Consider the following 24,834-nt stretch of genomic DNA (forward strand, 5'->3'; position numbering starts at 1 on the left):
TTTGATATCAGCCGCATGTGTCCGCTAGGGAGCAGAAACGGATGAACTAGAACGGACTGCCATGCGCTAGTGACGTTCATGGAAAAAGTCAGCGTAGAAGGAAGAGCGGAGTAACTGAGTGGGCTCCGAAGCAGCCTTTGTTCAGATTGAAACGAAGGCAAGATTTGAAAGCGGTCGAGTGACGCCGAAAGTTACATCGTGTGGTTGAAAGTTCGGAAGGCCATAAGGATTCAAACACAGAGCCAGTCAACTGTGATAATGTTTATACAGTCTTGTGTGCTTTTTAAGAGCTTTTTTTTTTTTATTGAATTGATATTCTGTCTAATACAACCATAAAAACTGAAGTCTCAGTGAGCAAACTTTCAAATTCAACAATTATCCCCACCACTGTATTATGTCCTGCAGACCTGCACTAATAATACAGGTAAATATTTGCTCCACTTCCCATAGGAGATTCTCTGTCCATTACCAGACAGCTGCGGTATTTATTGACCGATGGGTACAAAATGTTGCCATGACCTTGGCGCTTCAAGGAAGTCCATTGGATGCTTGAATTGTCACGACCAAGTTCTCCTCTGTAACCTCCGCGGGGGGATGTCGGAACAACCGAGTACGCCGCATTACCGCCGCATGGGCTGAGACGGGAAGAACATTGGGGCTAATTACGGCAACAAACACTGGCTGGACCTCATTTCTATTCAGGCTGGATGCACATGCTGCGCTCTAAAAAGGTGTCCATCTTAATATGTAGCGTGCGGATACATAAATGAGAAGTCTCGGGCACTATTGCCAGCATCGCAGGTGACCATTAAAGTCGGGTAAAAATTACGTTAAGCGAGCGACTGTGTGGGTGCGCGCTGCAAATTCAAAACAGCTTTTGAAACTTTTACATTATTACGCCGATGCACGGCCGCTGGATAAAATAAAAACTAATGTCCTATTGATTTTGTGTCCTGCGTGATGTGTAGCTTCCAGTGAAACCCACCGCAGCGAGACAGGACATTCTTATGCATTGTGCAAGGCAAAAAGGTCATTATGTCATTGACGGGTCATTTTTTTTTCTTAAATATAAAACAAACTTAAGGGAGTGCTTTTGTTCTGCTGGCTGGCCAGAGTACATTAAATATCAAGGCTATTGATTTTGCATCAAGCAAGCGTCACTTTACACAATGTGCTGAGGATGTAAGCGGTCACATTATACGGATGCCGCAGTGCATTTGCATCGGCGGCAAGAGAGCGAAGTGAATGCAATACATGGGGATGTGAATAACAATCAATTCTTTTTATCGTCAAGAATGTGATTAAACGCGTTGTCGTTGTTCATTGCCTTTTTTTTTTTTTTTTTTTTTTCTTCTTTTCTTTTCTTAAGAGCTCAGTATTGTTCATTCGGAAATGTCATCATCATTGCTCTTTTTTTTCTTTTTTTTTCTCCTATATATATTTTTTTTATATACATATATATATATATATGTATACATGTCGTTGTTCATTAATTAACCAAGCCTGGTGTCTGAAGAGGAACATAAGTCAGTTATAAGAAAAAAATATTGGTGGCTTAGCTTTTCTAGGCAGTTTAGTTGCTGCTCAATACAACACAGGTACGGAAACTACGGTTCAGGACGTTCAGACTTTGCCTTGAAAAGCAACTGTGAAGGTGTGGATACACTGTATTTTAGTTAACACGATGTGCACCACAGGGTACGACGGCCACAAGTTTGCCCATATTTGGCAATGGTTGCTAAGCAACGGGACAGGAAACAGCCAGGTGCATTCCTCACTTTAAAGATCTGGCTTTGCTTATAATAAGGAGGAGGGGTACGAGCAGCAGCTAAACGCAGGGGAATGATCTGGAAAATCTGGAGGACTTTAGGCCCGTCCGTCCGTGAGCTACGGTTCCATAAAGACTGCTTTGAGGTGTACGTCAGTTTGAACATGGACAGTTTGACAGCCTTTAAAAATAAATGCTTCATTGGTTAAAAATGCTAAAATGACGTTTCTACCACTTTCACCAAGAAATTTCCCTCGATTTGTGTGTGTGTGTTTTTTTTTGTGTACACGACCATACATCAGCTTTGTGTCCCAGAGTTCGTCCATTCTCTCCCTCCATGTTGTTTTCGCTTAAGCCAAATCTTACTTTGAAAATCGCTCCACCACCATCTCTCCTATTGGATGAATGGAGAGGGGTCAAATAGTCTTTCAATCACAGGATGTACCAAAAGAGATTCCGATCTCCTGAATGTAATCACTATTCAACCGAGCCAGCGCTTTCCAATAAGCTACCGAATGTCCTTCCTTGCCACAAGGACCCCCATCACGAAGCACCGTAATACTCAGATGGTAGTGACTGAACATAATGCAATAAACATGATAAATGGCCAAACTAAGTCAATCCTTTGCATCCTGTGAGGCTTCAAACGTATGACAATTCATGCAAAAAAAAAAACAAGCTATTATTATTATCATCGCAGAGGCCACGTAGCATCCACATGCATCTGTGACGGATGTGCACCGCCACGGGCAAAGGAGGTGCAGTCCAATGAATGCTGCCAGACTACGCATACGTTTTTTCCTCCTTCCGACACTTAAACTAGGAGCCTCGAGCGAGAACCGGGAGGGCCAGGACGATGCCTCCCCCGTGGCCCGCGCCGGAGTTATTGAACTACTTCTCCTCTTGTGATATATCTGCTTAGACCATATTTATTACTTTTATAACTAAGGAAGGAGGCGGGGCCAGTCTCCTTCATTGCAAAAGAGGGAACGTCGGCAGTTACAGTACATCTTTCAAGACTGGTTCGCTCAGTTGATGTAGACAAACTGTTCGATTAGCTGACACAAATTGCCGGTAACTCAGTATTTGTGTTAGTTACTTAGCAGGATTAATGCAAAGTGAACTTAACGCGGGGGTTGGGATGGGTGAGCCTCCCCTCAGAGAACATAAGATAGCTTGTGCCTCTCGTCTGTCAGTGGTGGAAGGATCTAAGGATTTAAATATCGATACCGCCGCTGGTATTGATATTGATCGAGACCAGTGAACTCCTGTTTATCGAGGGAGATACTGTATCCTCTAGACGCACCCGCGAAAAAGGTGAAAATCTGCGAAAAAGGTGAAAATCCGCAATAGAAAGACCATGAACTTTTCCAATGTTTTATGCCTAGAACACACTTTATAAACATATTTAAACTCAAAACATACTAAAAACACACTTTTTAAAGAATACATTTATTGCCTGTTAATCGACTCTCGCTCTCAAAGTTCTCCATATGAAAGGCTTCATTCAGGCTGTTTAAATGAAAAACTGACCAAACAAAAGAGAATGTAACATCGCACAAGTATATTTTAAAACAAACCATAAAAATGTCATCTCACAAAAGTTGGTTAGCGTAAAGCTACCATATACGGGCTAATAGAAATTAGCATAAATAATGCAATCGTTACTATAACCCTTTGGTGAGAACAAAAATTATTAAAAACATCAAAACGCTGTGCCGCAATGTGGTATGAAGCTCAAGGCATGCGACTCGAAAGAAAGAAAGAAAGAAAGAAAAAGAAAAAAAAGAAAGAGAATCAAATGTAATGGGAGTGCAAACATTGAAAACTATGGACTGGTAGGCAGCCAGTCCAAGGTTATATGTACAATTTAGAGTCTTCAATGAACCTGACATAAATGCTTTAATTCGGAACATGGGAGGTCCTGAGCTGCGATTTGAACCCAGGACTTCTTGGGTTTGAGGCAGACGTCCTAAACCAAGATCAAAATTTGAAGTTCAATCGAACACTACTTGGTGCCAATGCGTAATCTCTGTGCTAAATATTTTTCGGGATATGCAAGAATTTGTGCTGATCCAAAAATAACGCTCCTAAATTGGTCTTTAGCAAACTCAAAGATGCTTGACTTCCAAAAATCTATTTTGCCATTTGCATCCTATTTTCCTGATTGACACTGCACGGGTAATAAGGTTGCAGTGAGGGGAATGCATAGTGTCTGACAGGATCACGTTGATCCGACTATTTCCATAATGCGGCGAGACGGTTTGTTTCCAAGCACTTGCTCGGCTCAGAGCACGTTTCTTTCAAAGCTCTGATTTGTATACAAAACAAAAGCTAAAACGTTGCCATCGGCCGCCTGTCAGCTCTGACTTGACTAATGATGTCGGCCGGTAAGACGGCTTAAACATGACCACTATTGATCTTGATCTTTCGCAGCTGATCGGGCCATTAAGTCAGGCGTCAAAAGTATCGTCAGATCTGACAAAACCGACAAGCGGTGCTTTCGTTGGTGTCACAATTTGGCCTTTTTTGCCTCGCAATCTGACGATAACGTTTGTCCGTCTGTCGTCCTCTGATGCAACAACAAAACCCCAGGGGCTTGTTTAATGGCGAGAAACTTTTTTTCTTTTTTTCCCGGTCTCGCTCTGCACTCTTGCTTTCACATCTCATCTGACACATTCGCCTGCACATCTCGCTATCAAAAAACCATAACAAAAGGGACACAAAGCGATGGCGGTTAGACTACAAAAGTGGGTCAGTTGGCGTTGAGAGGTTGATGAAACGGTGAGCGCAGACAACAAACTCATCCCGATATCGCTTTTGGCAGATCTACTCAATCCAGATTTCACTTTACATCACTCATTCCCCTCTTTAAAGAAGGACTTTTTCCTCTCTTGGGTTCACCCGGCAGTTCAAGTCATGTACTCCACTAGAAACCAGACAATTTCAGCACTCAACGCTAGCTCTAACATAACACTTGTGTGTCCGAGCTGGTCCATCCGGAGGTGATCCAAGGTCCCAACAACAACAAATCTGCCGTTCTCCTTATTACACATCATTGTGCAGTGGATAGGAATCTGAAGCGTATTTTTTTTTTTTTTTTTTTTTTTTAAGTGTTTAATTTAGTTTATACGACGGCATATTAGGGCCATGTATGAATCTATATTTTTTTAGAGGGCGGGGGCAATTTTCCGAGAAAAAAAACTGGCAAATTTGCCACTTTATAAAGTATCAAGAATTACAAAAGAAAAATATGACGTCATCGCACGGCACAGGTGCTTCCTGTTGCTCTTCTTCTTTTAAATTACATCTCTATGGTGTATATATACTGCCACCTACAGGGGTGGAGTCCCCCCTCAATATTCGCAAAAGAAGAACAGATGGCACAAACCCCACTTATTTCTCCGTTTAATATTTACATGATTCATCTGATGCCCTCTCATGTTATACACTGCCAAGTTCCTGATGTATAAACACCGTTGACACGCACGTGTATGTTGAGAACATATAAAGACACGCGCCCCAACGCGGATCTATTAAACGTTCAATTACGTCAACCTTTTGTACCATTTTAGTCGAGTGCGGTATTGGAGATATTGTCGTCAAACACCGGGACGGCAGATGATTACCTCTCGCAACACACCGTGCGTATATCAGTTTTTATCTGCATATCTGCCGCGTAACGGCCCCGCCTGCTAAACCGTGTAAGTGCCGAAAGGATTTGATTATATGTATATGTCATTTAGATTTCCCAAACGGGCTGGAAAGTGCGAAAGAGAGTGCAGACGTACGGCACAATAAATGAGATTTACCTTGACTTATATGAGGAGCGCCCTTGTGTGGAATTGCATACTCGAGTGGTGTGTGTGTGTGTGTGTGGGGGGGGGTGTGTGTGTACACAATGCAGATGAAAATACGTCTCTATTATGTAAATGTTATGTTTGTGTAATAATATGCATCCATGCAGTGGTTACAGTCCGGCTTTGTTTGCACACAGCTTTATTTTAAAGGCAATAGAATGAAAAACTGGCTTTTTAATGGCTTGTTTACAAATAGTTGGATCTCGGGAGTGCCTGCTAACCCATCATGTCAACAACAATGTAAGTCTTTAATTGAATATTTCAAACTAATTGCGGATACATACAGTATAATATGCTTAGAACTGCCTACATTTGAGATGCGTCACAAATTATTTCTTGAAACAAATGACTACTTACTTATTTAGACACAGCTCGAGTGACATTTTGTGGCATCTAAGGCTGGTGCGAATAAAGTTTTGGGGATAGGTTCAACAGGAGAAAAAACGCAAATAGTTGAATTTATCAATAGCAAAGGTCTGAAAAACTGTCATGCAGAAAAACCCGCATCCACATGGGTGCGACATTTTCGCAACAATCGTGTCAATAACACACACAAAAAAAAGGTAAGCAGAGCTGCAATGGGCTTGAGGGGTTATATAACAGTTAGCTTCTGATTCCGTGGCACTTACAGGACTTAATTGCTTCAGCTGCATGACGGTGAGTGCTACCTACAAACAGTATAGCCCGTGAAGTGCTGCCTCCGTGAGTGAAAATACTTTTATTGTTTTAATTAGTGGTGCTCCGATCGATCAGCCAAGGATCATGGCGGGGTGATTTTTGTGGAAATGTATGTAGGGTAAATCGGTTCAATCAATTATTAAATTAATAATTGTTGAAGGAGACTCAAAATAATATTTAAATTAATTTGGAGCCGAGCCTGCGGAGCACCACATCTTTTTTTGGTAATTTTATCGGGATAACAAATGATAACTTCATTAAATCAGTCATTAGAATGAAGGTTGTACGCTTTAACAATTAACAAACCCAAATTCCTTTGTTCTTGATGACGTTGTAAAACTCAACCGGCCGATAATCGTTCCAAGTACGTGATTGACAATGTTGATCAAAGCCTCTCATTGCCGATCACAAAAAAAACGATTATACAACAACACATCGTATCAGAATCGTAAGTGTAAAAAGCCTGATCGGAACACCGCTTGTTTTTTTTAATAGGCACCCCGATTCTTTCCCCATACTCTGGGCTCTGTTCCAACAAGTAGAACCTTACTCTCGTTGCAAGGCTCGTGATATTAAATGATAAGACTCGCTATTAATCCGTCGGCATAAAATAAAGGCTGGCTCACCTGCATGAGAATGGGCCACCCTCTCAAAACAGTCGTTACTGCCATAAATAGGATGTGTACTATAATTCCTGATCCTTGAAGTAATTTTACGAAGGTTATTAAAACACTTAGGAACTGTTTTTGTGAAAGGGAAAAAAATGCACAAAAACGCCTCCTTTAATGTTTATGATACAATCACCGAAAAGAGTGTTTCCAGAACGCTCGAGCGGGGGAGACGTGGGTTTCTGTATGTTTCATGTCAAACATGGGTATATTTATGTGCCGTTTATGGGCTGCTGGTGGGGGATTCAGACGGTGGGTCGCATATATAAGTGCCGCTACGTGTTTAAAATGCAAATAAAACACAAGTGGGGGTTAATCAAAAAGGGCCTTAATGGCGGAGACGATTCACGCACGTCAAATTATAGCGCTACCGCCAAGTTTGACGCTGGTTCGGGCAGGTATGAGCCAAAGCTAAAGCAAGTCACCATTAATCTGTTAAAAGGAACCCCGACCGTAATGACAAGTTTGCTCTATATTATTTATTTGGTTGTTACTAACACAAATAGGAGATTCATTTTTCTAAAATCATTTCTAGTTTAATGCATTTTGTAGAAACGTTATTTGGACGTACGTCGCAACGCACTCAGTGTGTCTCGTGACGTAGAATGGTGGCTGGCAAGTTAAGCCTTGTAGCGTTCCTAAAGATAAAACGTGCGATCAGGAGAGTCACTCTTCCTCACCCCGTGCTCTTGTCACGCATTCAAGAGTTTTGATCGTTCCCTTTAGGAACGCGACGAAGACTTGCCTTGCTTGCAGCGTAAATAACAATGCCGGCATACGTCCAAATAACGTTTCTACAAAATCTATCAAACTGGAAATGATTTTTGAAAAATGAATCTCATAGTTATGTCGGTAACAACCAAATAAAAATATAGAGCAAACTTTAACAACATACTGAATGAGGATGTGTGCGTAACGCAAATGGTAGCAAAGCAGGCAGCTAGCGGCAGAAGCTAACATAACAGCTAATCTTAACCCAGGGTTCCTTCTTGTCGAGCTGATGGATCAAACCACACCAGTCTCAGAAGATCCAAAAAGTTATTTGCTCGCAAAAACATGGCCAATAGTAGACCCTGCGAATGGCAAAGGGAACAAAAAGCAACCAAATTAAAACCATTAACTGCACAAACTGCTCCAAATTAAACCTTTTATTCACACAAAAACGGCAAAGTCCAGAAGTTTACAAGAACCTGCCAGTGAGAATGGGAAGAAAGAGCAGAGATATTAAACCGGATGCAGCACAAAAAGATCAAACTTAAAATGCATGACATCAGTCACGAAAGATCCGTAGCGGAGCGCGCTGCATTGTTCGGCAAATTCTGGTCAACAAACGTTAAACTGCTAATGGGAAAGCGAACAAAAGCATACTGAAATAAACACACACAAACAGATCAAACGTGCTGCACGACACCCGTCGCAGAAGACACAAATTACAGGCCTTTGTGCACAGAAAGACGGTTCATCTAAAATACCAGCCGCCGACAAAAGGAACCGGAACCGAAACATAGTACAATAAAACTAGTAGCCACAAAAAACGATCAGGCAACTGTTATCAAATGTCAAGATGACATTTCAGGTGTACCTTTTTTCCGTCTTTCTCCACTGGGTATCATCGAGTTCAAAAATATCGTGAACAAATACATTGCGTGGTCGTGTGTGTGGGGGGGCGGCAAACAAAGAGTGTGTGAGAATGATGTTCAAAGCAGGCGCTGCGAGCTTGAAAAGGGCTAAAAATATCTGTTTTGATTCCATTGAAGCAAAGCAACATTAAATCTGTCCCTGTGCACATTAAAAGAAGATTTTTGAATGGATAAATGTGTGACAATTGGCGAAAATCACAACTGGAAAATGGATTCGTTCTGTTGTGTAATTCCACTCCTTACCTCCGGAGGCAACATTCAGTTATATCATCTACATTAGTTGAACCTGGAACTCTAATTTTTTTACGATCAGTTTTCATGGGCGTGTACTCACTAACACAGATGTACACATTTGTGAACTATTTTTAATTATTTATTTTTTAAGTCTTTTGTGTCTTAGAGTTAAGATAATGAGAAATGGAAGCAAAAGTTTTGTTTAGTATAAAAACTTTTTTTTTTTTTATATATAATTTCCTTCCACGTGCTTTAAACAGACCATTAGTGGAATTATCCACGACAAAATGTTAACAGAACGTCTGTGTAATAAATATGAATGTGTTTAAAAGAGATGAAACCAGATTAAACTTCAGATTCTCTTTAGGATTGAACATTTCCCCTGCAATCATCAGGGCTTGCCAGTTTTTAGGGGGAACTAATGTAGAATTAATGTCCATGATAAGTTCCTATAGGAATTCTACGGAGTATTTCCCTTGCATACACCTGGGTAATCAGACCAAAGGCACGTTCACCTATTATTGCTCCACCACATCGCCTTATTAGCATAATTAGAATATGCAAAGCCTTGATCTGATCTCTGCGCATTAATGAGCCGATACTGTTGTTTGACTTGAAGGCCATTGTCAGACAGAAGCTCCTCATGCACATGCAAAGCTGCTTTGGATTCTTACAGGGAAGTAGAGAAGAGGGTAAGCGGGAAAGTAGGCGGCACGCGGGACCGAGAAAATCCGCTACGAATCTCGACAAGTTATTCCAGCGACCCCAGGACTATTATTTTGGTGCAATGTCGTTTCATGGTACGGCATGCAGTCAGGGTCCCAACAGGGGCCCACGTTCATCACGGACCACTTCGCCCCGCAACAGTTGCTTTAATCAACATGACAAGCTAGCTGCAACGAGACGAGCTGCTACTACTTTAGCCCAAATTGTGGAGAGGAAAAACAAAAAAACAAAACAAAGCAAGACAGTAAGTAATTATTGATTGTATTTTCACTCGTGGACGCATCACTTCATCACCCAGCTGCCCAATTGCACTTGTCAATTACTCCTTGCCTTGCTGAAGTGGCTCAGAGGAGTCGGTGCTCTAATTAATTAAAGTTTTGCTCCAGTAAACCCCAAAGAAATTGTGATTGCGGATGAACCTGTATTTTTATTTGGCTATTAAGATTCTAGATCGTATCGATTTTTCAGGTGACTAAATGTGTAAGCCTCGGTGCTCTCTTCCTTGCCTGGATTTCAGTTTGACTTGTGTAATCTTCTCTACTTACTTCCTCTCTCACTGGGTTTTGCTGACTCGTCATCTCACGCTGCGCTCGGGAGGTCAGAGGTTGTGATCAGTAATGCGGAGGAAGAGGAGGCGTGTGACAGGAGTGAAAAGATCCTACACACCCCAGGAAGCTCGCAGCACTTCCACTTGGACCCGCCACTTGGACCAGTTTGAGTCGACTGGCAAGCTTCCTCCTCGTGTGCTCCGCTCGCCGTCTAAAGTCTGCAAAAAATTCAAGGAGGAATTTCTTCTTGTGCTGGACCTGGATGATGTGCTTTTGTTTTCAGCTGTGCTAAATTGCGGGATGTGTAGCAGCACATTGATATGCAAATACGGACAGGAAAAGCAGCTCGTGGGATGAGAGCCGCACTACTGGGACGGTCCAAGGCTGCGAGCGGGGATGAATTCATTGTGTCTTGGCGTGTGAGGCCTGGAGGAAGAAACAGCGGGATGGGAAATTGTTTTGGTTTATTTTATTTATACACATTTTTGTATTATCATTCCTCTCAGCAACGCTTGGAGCTCTGCGGGAGGTCGCGATCTGGTGATTAGGTCGAGAGGCGAGAGGCTCAGCAGAAATCTCTTCAGGATTGCGAAGAAGAGCTGAAGGTCGCTCAGGTTGCAGCTGGACATGTGGATGATTTTCTTATTGATATTTCAGATGTTTTGCTTTGTTGTTTTTCTGTTTTCAGGGCTGTAGGTTTGTTTGAACCGTACAACAACAACAACACAAGAATATGCAGCCAATGTATGCAAAACTTGGATGGGTAATATAAGGGGAGATGACAATATTTTAAATTATTTCAAAATTATTACTATAAATGAAAGATTTATTTTTCATATTATATATGCTGTATATAGTTTTGTGAAAAAATTATAATTTTTCTATTCATTATTTTAGTTTTTTTAAATATTCAAATATTTTGGATGATCATTCATTACATAATATTTCTGTGATTATTTTTATTATATTTAAATATTCATATTCACTACACTTATATGAAATCTAAATGTTTTTGATATATTTAGTTATGAAATTTACAAAAAAAATTATATTGTAATTATATTTATTAATTACTTTTTATTATAAAAATAAAATGAAAGTTAAATATTTTAAAACCATTTTGGGGTATTTTAAGCACTTACTATTTTGTCTTGTTTCAACATTTTAGTTATGTTGTTTATATTCTTATCAAATCCTAAATATGGATTTTCTTTGCCTTTTTTCCCCAGAGGTTTGTGCTCTGATAAATATTTCACATTTCTCTTTTGTTTGTTCTTTTCTTGAAATATGTGATGTTGCTGCATCAAACAAAGCACAAACCCAATTGATGTTTTTTGCGTAATCTTGTTAACTAACCAACACGGGCTAACTTAACAAACGCCTGCTTTGTTCTAGCGATGGAAAAAAAAAAATAGGGATTTTATTTATTTTTTCATTCAAAACAAGTCATGAAACTAATAAATCCGAGTAGATGCTGGCAACGGACCAGCAGAAACAAAGGAGAGTAATCATCCGTAAGGGATGCTCTGAGAGGCGCCATAAGCAGCATCACAGTGCTTGACTTATTGCACACATGCATACCAAACAAATAAAACAGGAAGCAGAGCAGAAATTCTCAGTTCAAATTTTTCTAGTTCACATTTTTCTTAGCTTTATTTGACTTGTTTCGCAGTTTCAACTATATACACTGTAATTAAGATACGTAGCATAAAAAAATAGTATAAAATATATCAAATACAATTCTAAAATAGAAGAATTTTCATCATTTTTAGAATTAATCCCAAAAAAATTAATTTATGAAAATTTTGACTAGGTTGCAAAAGGGATAAGGTGTCTATTAGAGGAATATAAATGAACAATAATACCGGTGTGTTACAATTCATCCATGCCTGGTGAAAGGGCAAATTAGGGAAAAAAAGAAATCAATAAAACATGCACTCAAAATTGAACCATCGCCATTTGTCAAAACACTCTCATATTAGCGCTTTTTTAGGATTCCTCACAATCCCCATGAAAGCAGCAAACGGGAGGTTGCAATGCAAAACTCATGGAAAGGAGTAAAAAAAAAAAACGGAGGTACAGAAGAAGGGAAAAAAAGCCGCCCAAGGCTGTATTTCCACCTGGAGTGTTGCATAATTCACGAGTCGAGTGTGCCACGGAATAAAAAACATGGACGCTCTCTCTCTCTCTCTAAGACAGACAACACATCAATCTGACATGAGACGACCTCGGACTTGAAGGAGCTACTCCACTCCAGAACTGTTAACACGCCGACTTTTGTGTTAGAGATGAATATGAAATACGGAAATTAGAGCGCTGTTGCGCCATAAGCAATTTATCAGGGGTTCGAAGCGTGGATCTTCACACCTCCGGTAATACGGAGGCAACTCGCGCATGCAAATGGAGGTTGCTTCTTTGCCGCTAATTGCCTCACAAATGATTCGCCCAACCAGCGAGGGGGAGGAGCATGTCCAACCTCTCACTTGACCTTTAGCCGGGAAGAGCTTGAGATTGAATTGACAAGCAATTTAGTCACATGACCATCATTTGTGCTGGTGGAGATGTTTCGGGCTGGAAACGTTTTTTGTGCCTCCTGTCATAATGGACATGCTTCGCGAACTTTGTACTGGTCAATAATAAAATAGAGGCACATTTTTCAGTCATACATTTAGTGAGCTTTGGGGGACTCCTAAAATATATAAAATAGAGTTGACTCATCCAACATCTTGGTTATGTGCTTTTGATCAGAGCTCATTTGAGCAAATTCCTTAGTAAGAGTGCATAAGGCCTGGAATTGGCTCAAAATTGCTGCTTCTAACCAAAATGGCTGACTTCCGGTTCTATTTTGGGCTTGGTTCCTTGAGACTTTTTCGTGAAACATTTCCTGAAGGTACCAAGGGGGTTACTTAGTGAGTCTTTGGTGACCCCTAAAATACATAAAGACCAATTGTGCGTGCTTGAAAAAAAACTGTTGAGTTACAGGGCATGCTGAAGCCAAAAAAAAACTTGACCAGGTCTCGACGATACTTTGCACAAATCTCAACTAGTGACTAACTGAGTCTTGTCCTTGACCAGATCCCAGTCTTTGTCAAGAACTTGGCTAGTCTGGGCTTTGCCAGTCATCCTAACAAGTCCCTTACCGAGTATTGGCTAGTCCTTCACAAGCCCCTAGAACTAGGTGTTGACTAGTCCTTAATCAGGTCTAGGCTAGACCATAACTGATCAGGTCTCGACAAGTACCTGATGGAGCAGGTCATAAGTCCTTGTTGAGGTCTTGATGAATCTTTGACTGTCTGGGCCTTGATCAAGTTTTGCCTAGTAATTGGCTGAATTACTGTAATGGACTTTACTTTGGAGTCAGCCAGCCTTAACTGGAACATGCACATAACTCCCATCCTGGCCTCCATTCCAGCCACCAAAATCATTGTTTTGCATTATACCCAAACAAATAAACAACCATAAAACGAGAATGTGAATAAATAAAGCCATTTGAAGTGTTACAACAATAAATACAGTAGTTGTTGTTGTGCGGAATAAGTATCTTCAAGGCCGTTTTCATTCATTTTGTGCAGTTATCGCCCACAAAAGCACAACATAAGGTTAAAAGGTTCACTACAAGCACTGCAGAATAGCATGTAGTTCTATTTTCAGTGATATAGACAGAATGCTTTCATTTGCTCTCAGGTTGTGACTCCAGCACAGCAATTAAATCCAAGCATAGGGGTTCTTTAATTGGATAAGCTGGCAATTATGAGAAAACTGTCGTCCAAAGAGCAACTATTTCTGTCCATTTGCGTCCATCAATCGCATTTGCCGAGCTGAAGCCCGGTTACCTGTCAATTGTCAGATGAACTACAGGAAGTAATGAGGAGTAGAAAAAGGGGACTATAGCAAGTCAGTGGAAGTCATTAAAATTCTGCTTTAGGATTACTGACTGTAAGAATCAGGACCATTTAACCTTTACCTTGACATGGTACCATGAAAAAGCCATCATGCACAGAGTCTGAGGAATTCAACAAAGCTTAATTACAACTAGTCCTTCACTAGGTCTTGACTATAGGTTGACCATATCTAAGACCAAAACTCGGCTAATTTCTAAGATAGTCTTGACTAGTGCTATTGCCTGGTCCATGACTGAGTTTTGATTTAACCCTGACCAGATGTTGACTAGTCCTTGACCAGATCTAAACTAAGTCTTTGTCAAGAACTTGGCTCGTCTGGTCCTTACCAGTTGTGCTAACAAGTCCCAAACCGGGTATTGGCTAGTCCTTCACAAGCCTCAAGAACTAGATGTTGACTAGTCTTTAATCAGGTCTAGGCTAGGTCTCGACTGGTCCTTTACCAGCCGGGTATTTGCATGTCTTTGACTGACCAAGTCTCGACAAGCTCGAGGCTGATCGGGTCTTTACAAGTTTTCGACCAACAAGGTCTGGACAATTCTATGACCAGGTATTGACTAGTCCTTGGCTGGGTTTTGACTAGTGCATGACCGGGCATGAAAGAGTCAGACCTTGTTTGAACAAGTCCTTGAGTAAGTCTTGACATGTTCTTGACTTCATCTTCACTAGTCTTAGGTTGGGATCTTGACTAGTCTCAACTAGCCTTTGACCTGGTCTTGACAAGTCCTTCACCAAGTCTCATCTTGTCTTTTATCTGGACTGGACAGGCCCATAACTGGGTCTTGACTTGAGGTCAATTGGGTTTAAATTAAATCCTTACTGTAAATATCTAACCATGTATTAACGGAGTCTCGAGTTCTTTGATGCGCTCGAGACTAGTCTTTATCCCAGCCTCAACTAGTCCTCCACAGATCTGAAAACCTGTGCAGCGAATTCTTTGAGGCACACTCAATTTCAGTTCCGATGAGGTCCATCAATGTCTCGATGGCCACGTCGTCAATGATGCTGGTTCAAGCGTTCAGTGAAGATTCTCTGTGCCAGTTTGGCTCCCACGTCCACTCGCAATTCGTTTTTGCCGGCACCCATCAAGCGACGGCAGCGGACGAGGCGCTGTTGCTAGGTAACCGCTTATTCTGCGGCGCACCTATTATCATTTTACATCACAACAGTATTCAGTGATCTTTGAGGGGCCGCGTTAAAAAGGTCTCAACAGCAGTTCCATGATGGGCTCAGTCCCCCCCCCCCGTCCCCCCCCCCCCCCCCCCCAAAGTGGCTGAAGCGTGATTTTATTAGAAAGCAGATTAATGTGGCGGCAGTTCTGAATGGGTGGAGATAACCCTTCCAAACTTGAGTCTTATCAGTATCGCTTTCCCCTCGCATGACCCAGAAACCCTCAACTGAACCCCTCACAGTAAATATTCAGCTTTTTAAACCAAAACCTGCGGGGGGATTTCTAATTAGGCGAGCCGAACAGTGAGCATGGAAGAGGCGACGAGGAGAAGGGGGATAAGGCGGAGGAGGGAAATGGCTGCAGAGATGCGAAAGAGAGGAAAAAAAATAACAGCACATGACAAGAAGTCTGGGGACTTATCAATTAATTATGCAGCAACAATGGAGGTTCGACTGGAGGGAGTGTTTGGAATAGTAGGCTAAGCAGGAAGATGGACACTTTTGGACATAAAGGAGAGAAGCTATGAGGTGTGTTAATAACGTCTCGCACTCACACCAAATATCTTTATCATAAAAAAACCTCACCGACACAAAAAGTCTCACTCAATTCTCACATTCAGAGAGTTGTTGTTTTTTTTGGTGAGTGAGATGAGCTGCCTGTTGCGTGCGTACCTGCCAGCAGAGCAGAGTGCGGAGCAGCCCCCGGGGGCAGCGTGCGCGCGCTTTTCAACACGGGCAATCAGTCGGAGCGTCTGGGTCAACCATTGCCACAACGCTCAGACGTTCCCGGACGGGCTGCGCCAAAGCCCCTCTTTGAATGTGGCCAGAAAATGTGCAACCAAGCTTGAAACCCTGATTTGAAACCCTAACTTGAAATCATATTCTGACAACCTAGACTTGGCTTGAACCCCTTACCCCTTACCTTGAAAAAAATTGAAATCCTAATCTTGATTGCAACCCATAAAAGCAGATTTAAAACCCCACCCCTTGTTTGAAACAGCAACCATGACATGAAGCCATCATGTGCAAAACTAATTTGAAACCCTACATTCAAACCACACTGCCTTAAAACCCTAATCTGTAATACTATCCCTTGTTTGGAACACATGCTTGAAGTCCTAATTTGAAACCCTAACCCAAAACCTTAACTTCAAACAATAATAGGAAATTCTAACCCAAGCTTGAAACCATGAACCTAACTTGAAAACTTACCCCGCCTTCAAACCTGAATCAAGGCTTAAAATTAAAATAATAATAATAATAATAATAATAATAACTTTGGCTTCAAAATCTAACATTGGATTGAAACAGTAATCCCGAGTGAAACCTAATCAAAACCTGACATAAAACCCTAAATTTGAAACCCATGTCAAAATCAGAATGTTTCCAAATAAAACAAAAACCCTAACTTGAAAAAGCAACTCTGTCTGACGTGCCCTGACTCGCACCGGCACAATCCTCTCCGGCCACGCTCTGAACGAGCCCCGGCAACGCGCCGCTGGGAGTTTCGGATGCGTGGAGGGTTCGAGGGGGGTAATAAGATGGCAAAACAAACATGTTTTGTCAGAGCACACAAGCGCTTCTCGTATTCAAGGCGCAACACGCCATCGCCGTATCATCCCTCCGCAGACAGCCGGCATTTCAAACACGTATCTCAAATGGCCGCTCAGACACGCGTTTCTGTGTTTGTACATATCTCGCCAGGAATCAGACTTGCAAATGACAGCCGGGAGTATCGGCGGAGGCATGCTGGGAGGTGAAGCCGAGAGCGGGGGAGGGGGGGGGGGGGCGTCAACAGCGATGGCGCGTTTTCAGGTGGTCCCCCGTCGATCGCAGAGAGGGCATCCGCACACAGACAAGAAAGACGGCGTGATCCACGCCGCCTCTGTTCAGATGACTGCAACAAAAGGTGGGAAGCATGTGGGCAAGTCGATCGATACGGAAACTCAAAGCTTGGGAGAGTACAAATGATGCCAAAGAGGCTTTTCCAATATACGCTCCGTTAGCCTAATATGGGGCTTATGGAAAAACTGATACGATTTCCTTGTAAATAATTAAATAATAGATGTTAGTTTGAAACATTTTAATCATGTGCAGCCAATGTACTTGTTGGAATTAAGTACATTCAAGAGGATTTTTTTTTTCTGTGTAATTGTGATTTGTTTTTACTCATAATGCGATTTAATGTGCGATTATTTTTTCAAGGTCTTCTTCCTGAGTATTTTTTTTTTTTAACAAACGCAAGCAATAAAGTAATCTTTATTGCAATAAACAATATTGCACCACACTCAAAGTGAGCCCCTGATTAATTTTCACGAAACAAAACCAAAAAAAAATGCGAGGGAGATTTGTTTTTCTTTTTTTACAAACCAAAAGAATTCTTCAAAAAAAAAAAAAATCTTGATTAACATTCAAAATAAGTTTTTCATGAAAAATTGAGGGCAGGTGGAAAAATAATCCCGGGTAAAAATAAATAAATATTAAAATCAGCAAATATGCAAAAATTAGTTGTAATCCCATCATTCACCACTAGATGGCAGACATGGCTTCTTATACTACACCACGAGTAGGCATTATAGTGTTGCTGTTTTTTGTTTTTTTGCAGAATGATTTTGATTTGGAATGGTACAGGACAAACAGTATGTCAATAATATTAAAATTGGGGAATTTTGTGAAAAAAATGCACAAAATGAGTTCTTGCACTTAAATGTGCTATATAAATAAAGCTGACTTGCTTGTGTTACTGTTTTTGTAAAACAGATTAATTGCAAAATTGAGAGAGAGAAAAATAAATCGCAATTAGATAAATTTTCACAATTGTTCCGCACTAATTTTCAGCAATTATTCTTCAAAAATATATCAAGTATTTTTGAACAAAAATCTAAATCCCTACAGGGTCTTGTATGACTCATGTCATTCTGAATAGCCAGAGCGAAGAAAATTGGGCCAGCTGAGTTGGTACAACAGAATCGTGCGGTATACGGGCAATTGGAAAAAAACAGCACCGAGTGGTCGCACCGTGACCGGCCGTAGTGTGTCGTTGCCCCCGACAGCCGCCGCGCGCATTTCCAGTCGCGCAATGCTCCACTTTGTCTCGTCGCGCGTCAAAGATGCCTGCCGCTCTTTATTGACTCTCCGCAGGCCACCTCAAACCGGACCCCCCTCCGCCAGACCACCACAGAAAAGTCATGCAAGTCACAAGTTTCTTGCCAACTTTGACTGCTCGGTGAGTCACAAGCGAGTCTGCCGGGATCGCAGATAAAAACAGAACAATTGTTTGTGGGGGGGGTTTGTAATTTCAGTCGTGCTGCAATGTTATTTGTGAGTCAATATTGACATTTCATTGTATTTAATCTTCTAAGAAACAAACTATTCAATCAGTTATTTTTGTAAAAGCACTACTTGAAGTGCAAATTCATAAGAAGTACTTCAGAACGTGTTTTCGACTTTCAACAATTTGAAACGCTAACCCTTGTCTAATACCAGAGTCTTGGCTTGACGCCCTAATTTCAAACCCTGAGCCAGCCTTGAAACACTAACCTTTGCTTCAACCTTGACTTTGAACCCAAGATTGGAACCTTGATTTGAAACCTGAATTGTGGCTTTAAATCCAAGTTTGCAACCACACAAATCCTAATATGAAACCCTCGCATTGGCGTCCTTCAAACTTTAATTTCAAAACCTAATCCCGCAACCCTAAAACAGGCTTCAGTCCATAATTGTAAACCCTAACTCTGCCTGGACCCCAAATTGTAAACCCAAATCTTGGCTTCAAGCTTTAATTTTCCAAAATCTTAACCCTTAAAACCTTCATACAGAACTTTCACTTGATCTTCTACAACCCAAATAGGAAACATTAACTTTGGCTTCAAACCTAAATTTGAAAACCTAACCCAAGATTAAACTCAAAATTTGAAACCTTTACTTTTCCAAAACCCTAACCTTTCAAAAAACGTCTCATTTTAAAACCCTCGTTTGAAACTTTAATTTGAAACTCTAACTCCTATCTTGACTTGAAAGCCTAATTTGAAACACTGACCTTAGCTTTGACCCTCAACTCTTGATTAACTCATTCACTGGCAGCCATTTTCACTGAAGCAACCCCCTTCACTCGCAGCTGTTTTACTGGATTTTGACTGATTTTGCAAGGTCCACAGAATATTGTGTTCTATTGCTATAAAAACATGGACACTACCAAAACAAAGATTAGAGTCTCTTCTTTCATCAGGAAAAAAAAAGTATGTTTCTATCTGTTTCCGTTTTCCAGCAACTGGCATTAGAATATAGCTCAATTTCATAATTATTCACAAATCTGTTGAAAACACTGGCAAAAAGAGCTTGTTGCAACATGGCGGATCTCTTATACTCTGCTGCCACCTGCTGGCTGTTTTTGTAATAACTACCATTCTTCAAGCGTCGCTTTTGAGTTAAGAGGCTGCATCAAAGCCTTCTGTATACTCTAGCATAAAAAAAATTAAAAAAATTATTAAAAAAAACATAAATACGTCTTTGGGAGAATGGTAATATTTAAAATAGAACACATGTATACGTTTTTGGGAGCAAACGAGTTAAACCCTTTCCCTGAGAAGAATTCCTTATGTTGACAAGAAACCTTAAGTACAAAGTATTAATTTGAAAAACGACCTCTTCTTCTATGATTAGAAATGAGTGAAGCAGGACAGGTCATTTGAAACGACCCTTTCCTAAATTCTAATTCTTGTTCTATAATTATCGTTATTTCCCCCTCCGGTGGCATCACCCAAAAAAAAGGGGCGGAATTTTACCATTTGAGGGCATTTCTGGCACAAAAATACAATTTCACCATTATTACTCTATTTCACACAAATAGAGAAGAGAGAATTTGCCACAGGATCCAAAGTATTGGTTAAACACGCACACACACGCACACGCACACACACAATCCCACGTCAGCTTTCAATCAATTGTTGTCCAACTGCATTACTTTTTGACACAAAGTGAGAGATTCGCTGGAAAAGAGCCACTTAAAAAGCTGTCGACAAGAGCCCTCGTTGGAGCAAAGTCAATCCAATTATTTTTCCAGTCATGGGAATGATTATGCCGTTCCTGAGGCAACCGTAATGAAATTAGCCGTTTGATTAGTGATTCCATGCCGAATGGTGTTCCGTCTCCGTCTTGTTAAGACGGCTAATGAAGCAGACGACTCACGCGCGTCTTCTCCAGGTGCTGCGCACTTTTCAAAATCCAGTTTGAGGCCCCTCGGTCAGAAGGCGGCGGCGAGCGAGCGAGCGAGCGGCGACACCGGCGTCATTTTCAGGAGCCCGGCAGGCCCGGGAATCGGGCCCGGGTCGGCGAGGGGGCGGGCCGCGAGGGAGGCGCTCGCTAGCTCAACGGTTTGATGGTGAAGCTAATTAACCGAGACGGGGGCATTCAATGTGCATGTGTGTATGTGAAACGAGTGACTTCTGTATGGGGGCGAGATTGGTCTCAAAATTATTCACAGATAACGATTTTCACGTGTTTTTCAGATCTACAAACATTTTTGTTAATTTTTATGTGCACATATTCCATGACTGAAAGTTGAAAGTGCGTTTGTGGATCGTCAAATAGTCACATGTTTCTAAGGCCCGTTCCTCCTTCGTCCACAGGGTGGCAGTGTTGCTGTCTCCATTGAACAAGAACGTTTAAAATTGGTTAATTGAAAAACAGAAATCCATTTTATTTTGCAAGTCGGGAAACAAAATGCGACCTTAGTTTGTTTCCCTTGAGCTTGTTTTGTCTTCACTCGAAAAACACTCTTCTTCTACTGTTAAATGTTCTTCTTCTACGGCACTAAAGCAGCTGCAATGGGTTGGTTGTTGGAGGGGTGGGATCATGGGGGGGGGGGGCATTTGTGACCGGATGCCACACAGTGTACACTCGCATAGAAACACACACAATGGCGCCTCAGCAAAACATGTAAATGTGCATATTTATTGTTTTCATAATTTAAAACACTTCCAAGGCGTCTTTGTAAAATATTTGCCACATGGCTTTTGTCTAAATATCCCAAATCAAGAATAATAGGACATTTTACACTGTCTTGCTGAAATTAGACATTTAGGAGTATAATTTAGTTTAAAAAAAATAATAATTTACAATTTCATTCTAATAATTCTAGGCTTTAATAATTTAATTAATATTTTTGTCATTTGTTTATAATTTTGGCGTATATATTTAATTTATTTCACCCCCAATTTTTTTTTACTGTTTTTCTGTCCCTCAAGGTGCCTCCTTTTGCACAGGTGAAGGCAAACTTTTGACAAAGCTCGATACGGAGGGGGAGCTGAGGGAGCGACGCGGGGCCTCGTTTCGGACTTTGCTGTCTTTTTAGTCATGCATGGATGAAGAACAAGAAAGTCACTTGGAAACAAGCTAGCTGCAGACGTGACTGTCTTTAGTCTTTTCATGCTTGGCAAACTCGCCACGGCTGAAAAGTGACCGACTGCGCTGACTCCTTGACAGCAATGATGGAAAAACTTCGCATGAGTGATTTCATGATAAAGGGCTGCCAAAAAAAAAACTTTTGTAACACACCCAACGCCACATGATAATCGTTCAGGATAATCTTTAGAGAAACGGGCTTTTGCTGATTTTGATTGAAAAGGGTGAAAAACTAGGGGTAGGAATCTTTGTCTCACGACTCGATTCCGATTTTTGGGTCTGCAATTCGATTCGGAATCGTTTTTCGGTTCAGACCGATTTTTGATTCAATTTATTAATTGCAAGTCATGCGATTATTTACGATAAAAAAATGTTTATTGCCTGACACCAATTAATCGCATGACTTCACTAGTTAACTCACGATTAATCACAAATTTTATATTTGTTCTAAATGTACAATAATTTTTATTCTAGGTTTTCATACTCTTGTTAACAAAAGTGGAAAAAATTTAAACTGATAAAAATAGTTTCAATGAATTTTTTACGTTTATAGCCGTCAATGGCAGTGAATGAGTTAATCAAGGTCCTCTCTCCATATTTTTTAACAAGCAATAAATTAATCTGTGTTTAAAAAAACAAAAACAAAAAACAATATCAGATTTATGATAAATACATATTTGGGTCTCATAGGTTAGGCGCACATGACAATTTGGTGGCAGAAAGTAGATTCGATTTTTAGCTGTCTAAATGGTGGTGCAACGCCATTTTGGTGGATTTGATCGAGGCGCAGGCAGAGAGATTCGATCTCAATCAACAAATCAATCAAAATCTAAAAAACGGTTTACTTTAATTCTACGTATTTACTCCTTTTTTTACATTGAATTGTCATCCACAGAGGTTGAAAAAAAAAGAAGCTAATTTTGACAAGTACAGAAGTCAGTTTTCAAATGAACAAAAGTCTAAGTAAGTAATCAAGTACAGATATACCTGTAACATCTACTTAAGTACAGTAATGAAGTATTTATTGTCTTATTTTCGCCACTATGTGTAAATGAGGGACGGTTTGCAGTTTTTCAAATTTGCCATTTCTTTAGCCAACAGTCCTTTTCTATCTCAGCGAGTTTTTTGGGTTTTTTTTCCTCCCCACCTTTGCCTGCCTGACTTTTAGCACGCCTCAGGAATTGCAAGTGTGAACTGGTTGGATTTAAGTGCGGCGTGTGGCAGTGGGAGTGAGACAGTCAAAGTGACAGGCAGCAGCGGCGTAACCATACCACAACTGTGACACTTCTTTTTTTTTTTTTAACCTGTCGGGAACAAAACGTCTTCCCTGAATGAAACGTTTCACATTACAGCTGCTTTGGAATGATAAGTGGCGCACATCTGACACTGCTGTCTAAATATAACCACTACGCCACATAACTAAACTTTCCACTCTTTATTATTGTACTACACAAAAACACACATTAATGATGTTAATTAGGTAAAATGTAAAAAAAAAATTGAACAGTTTTTGCCACATTTTTTGCTTTAATACAATATATATTGTGCTGCTCCTTCTGGTGTGCTCACTTTGGCCACCTGGTGGCAGTATAATACAAGCTCATGTGCCACCATTTGAGTTCATATAAAGATGTGTTGCAGGGTTATATATATATATATATATGCAAATAACTATATATCGAGATTTCGCAATATTAAAATTGCCATGATATCGTCATCATGTCTCGATATTAAAAGCAGGACATTTGTTAAAAAAGGCGAGGTTATATTCCGTCGTGCAGTTCTGGTTGGTTAGTTTATTAATTCAGTTTAATTTTAATTAGGAATTTTTGGTCCACTGCAGCGGGAATCACTCTTATCAGTCAAACCAGCAAATATTTATAAATGTCAATATCAGTATTTTTTTTAACAATATTGGGAATTTTTATACACTATTGTGATGTTACATTCCTACTGAACTCAGCTATACCTCTTTAGCTATACAACCTTGAAAAGAAAATTTAGCATTGATGCTAAGGCTACCACAACTCAAAAAGGGTCCACCAATTTTTTTTTTTTCTCAAGGTACCTTATTTTCACGACTATAAGTATTATAAGGCGCAGTCACAGTTACGGGTGATATTTCTGCATTTAACACAAACATAAGACGCTATTGTGCGCAGGCACGGTTAAACATACGCTAGCTCAAAACATATGGTAGCATGCTATTATGCTAAAACATATGGTAGCATGCTATTATGCTAAAACATATGGTAGCATGCTATTATGCTAAAACATATGGTAGCATGCTATTATGCTAAAACATATGGTAGCATGCTATTATGCTAAAACATATGCTAGTGCTTAGCCCATGTTTTTAAAAAGGCAGCGAGTGGAACAAAACTGAGTTCGGTTGAAGTAACAATGTAAACAGTGAGTTCCGTTTCACTTGAAGTATATAAAAATGTACTCACGTTGCTTTTGATCAATCCTAATCTACAAATCCCTCAAAGTCCTCATGATGTTCTGTATCCGAAACAAACAACTGGGCCACGCCGTTGTCAAAGTCAGTCTCATTGTCGTGTCCTCGGAAACGATGCCGGCTTTTGCGTTAGCCCCAAGCATTCACGTTCCATTGACAAATTGCGGCGTAACTAGCACAGTGCCGCCTCCCAGTCTTGGTAAAAGCTCTGTTCGCCAGCCTCCGGGAATGATAGCAAGCTCCGCGTTTATTTGCCGAACTTTGCGCGCTCATTTGAGTCACAGGAAAGGTGATGCGTGGGGGAAAAACCAAGTATGTGGCGTGATCTGTTTAGCTACGCTGTGTAGACTTGCACTACTTCAAAGTGACTTTTGCATGTCTGTTGCTGTAAGTGCACGTTGTTCAATAAAGCATTTAAAAAAAAAAAAAGAAAGGGGGGGAAAAGGAAACGATACACTACTCTATGTAGTAGTTTAGCCTCGGACACCCCCTTTGCATTTGGTATGTTCCATCTCCCTCACTCCGTGCGCGAGCAGACCGTTCACTTTTGGAGGGAGCTGTCAATCAAACAATTAACGTGTAAGTGGCTCGTTAAGCTCTGGGGGGGTGGGAGGAGGAGAGGACACGTGCCCATTGGGGTGGGGGGGGGGGGGAGAACTCGCCACCAAGTTGACTCGTCCGTGCTCTCATGTCTGTCCTCAGTCAGGTCCGCCTTTCTTGTATATAAACAATGTGTGCAGGAAGTCCTCCCACACAGTCAGATTTAGAACCTCTGTCTAC

General features: G+C 40.8%; 1 long non-coding RNA gene across 1 annotated transcript; it reads right to left on the reverse strand.

Annotated features, from left to right (window-relative positions):
* Positions 1 to 10,034: 10,034 nt before the first annotated feature.
* On the reverse strand, positions 10,035 to 24,278 carry LOC147163500 (uncharacterized). The gene is made up of 3 exons (XR_015096970.1): positions 24,047 to 24,278; positions 10,241 to 10,340; positions 10,035 to 10,158 (listed from the first exon to the last, which is right to left on the reverse strand). It is a non-coding gene; the product is annotated as an uncharacterized LOC147163500 (long non-coding RNA).
* Between the last annotated feature and the right edge of the window lie 556 nt (positions 24,279 to 24,834).

Source organism: Leptonotus elevatus, chromosome 13 (assembly GCF_054856555.1).
Source record: "Leptonotus elevatus isolate MCC_2025b chromosome 13, RoL_Lele_1.0, whole genome shotgun sequence".
Classification (NCBI taxonomy): Eukaryota; Metazoa; Chordata; class Actinopteri; order Syngnathiformes; family Syngnathidae; genus Leptonotus; species Leptonotus elevatus.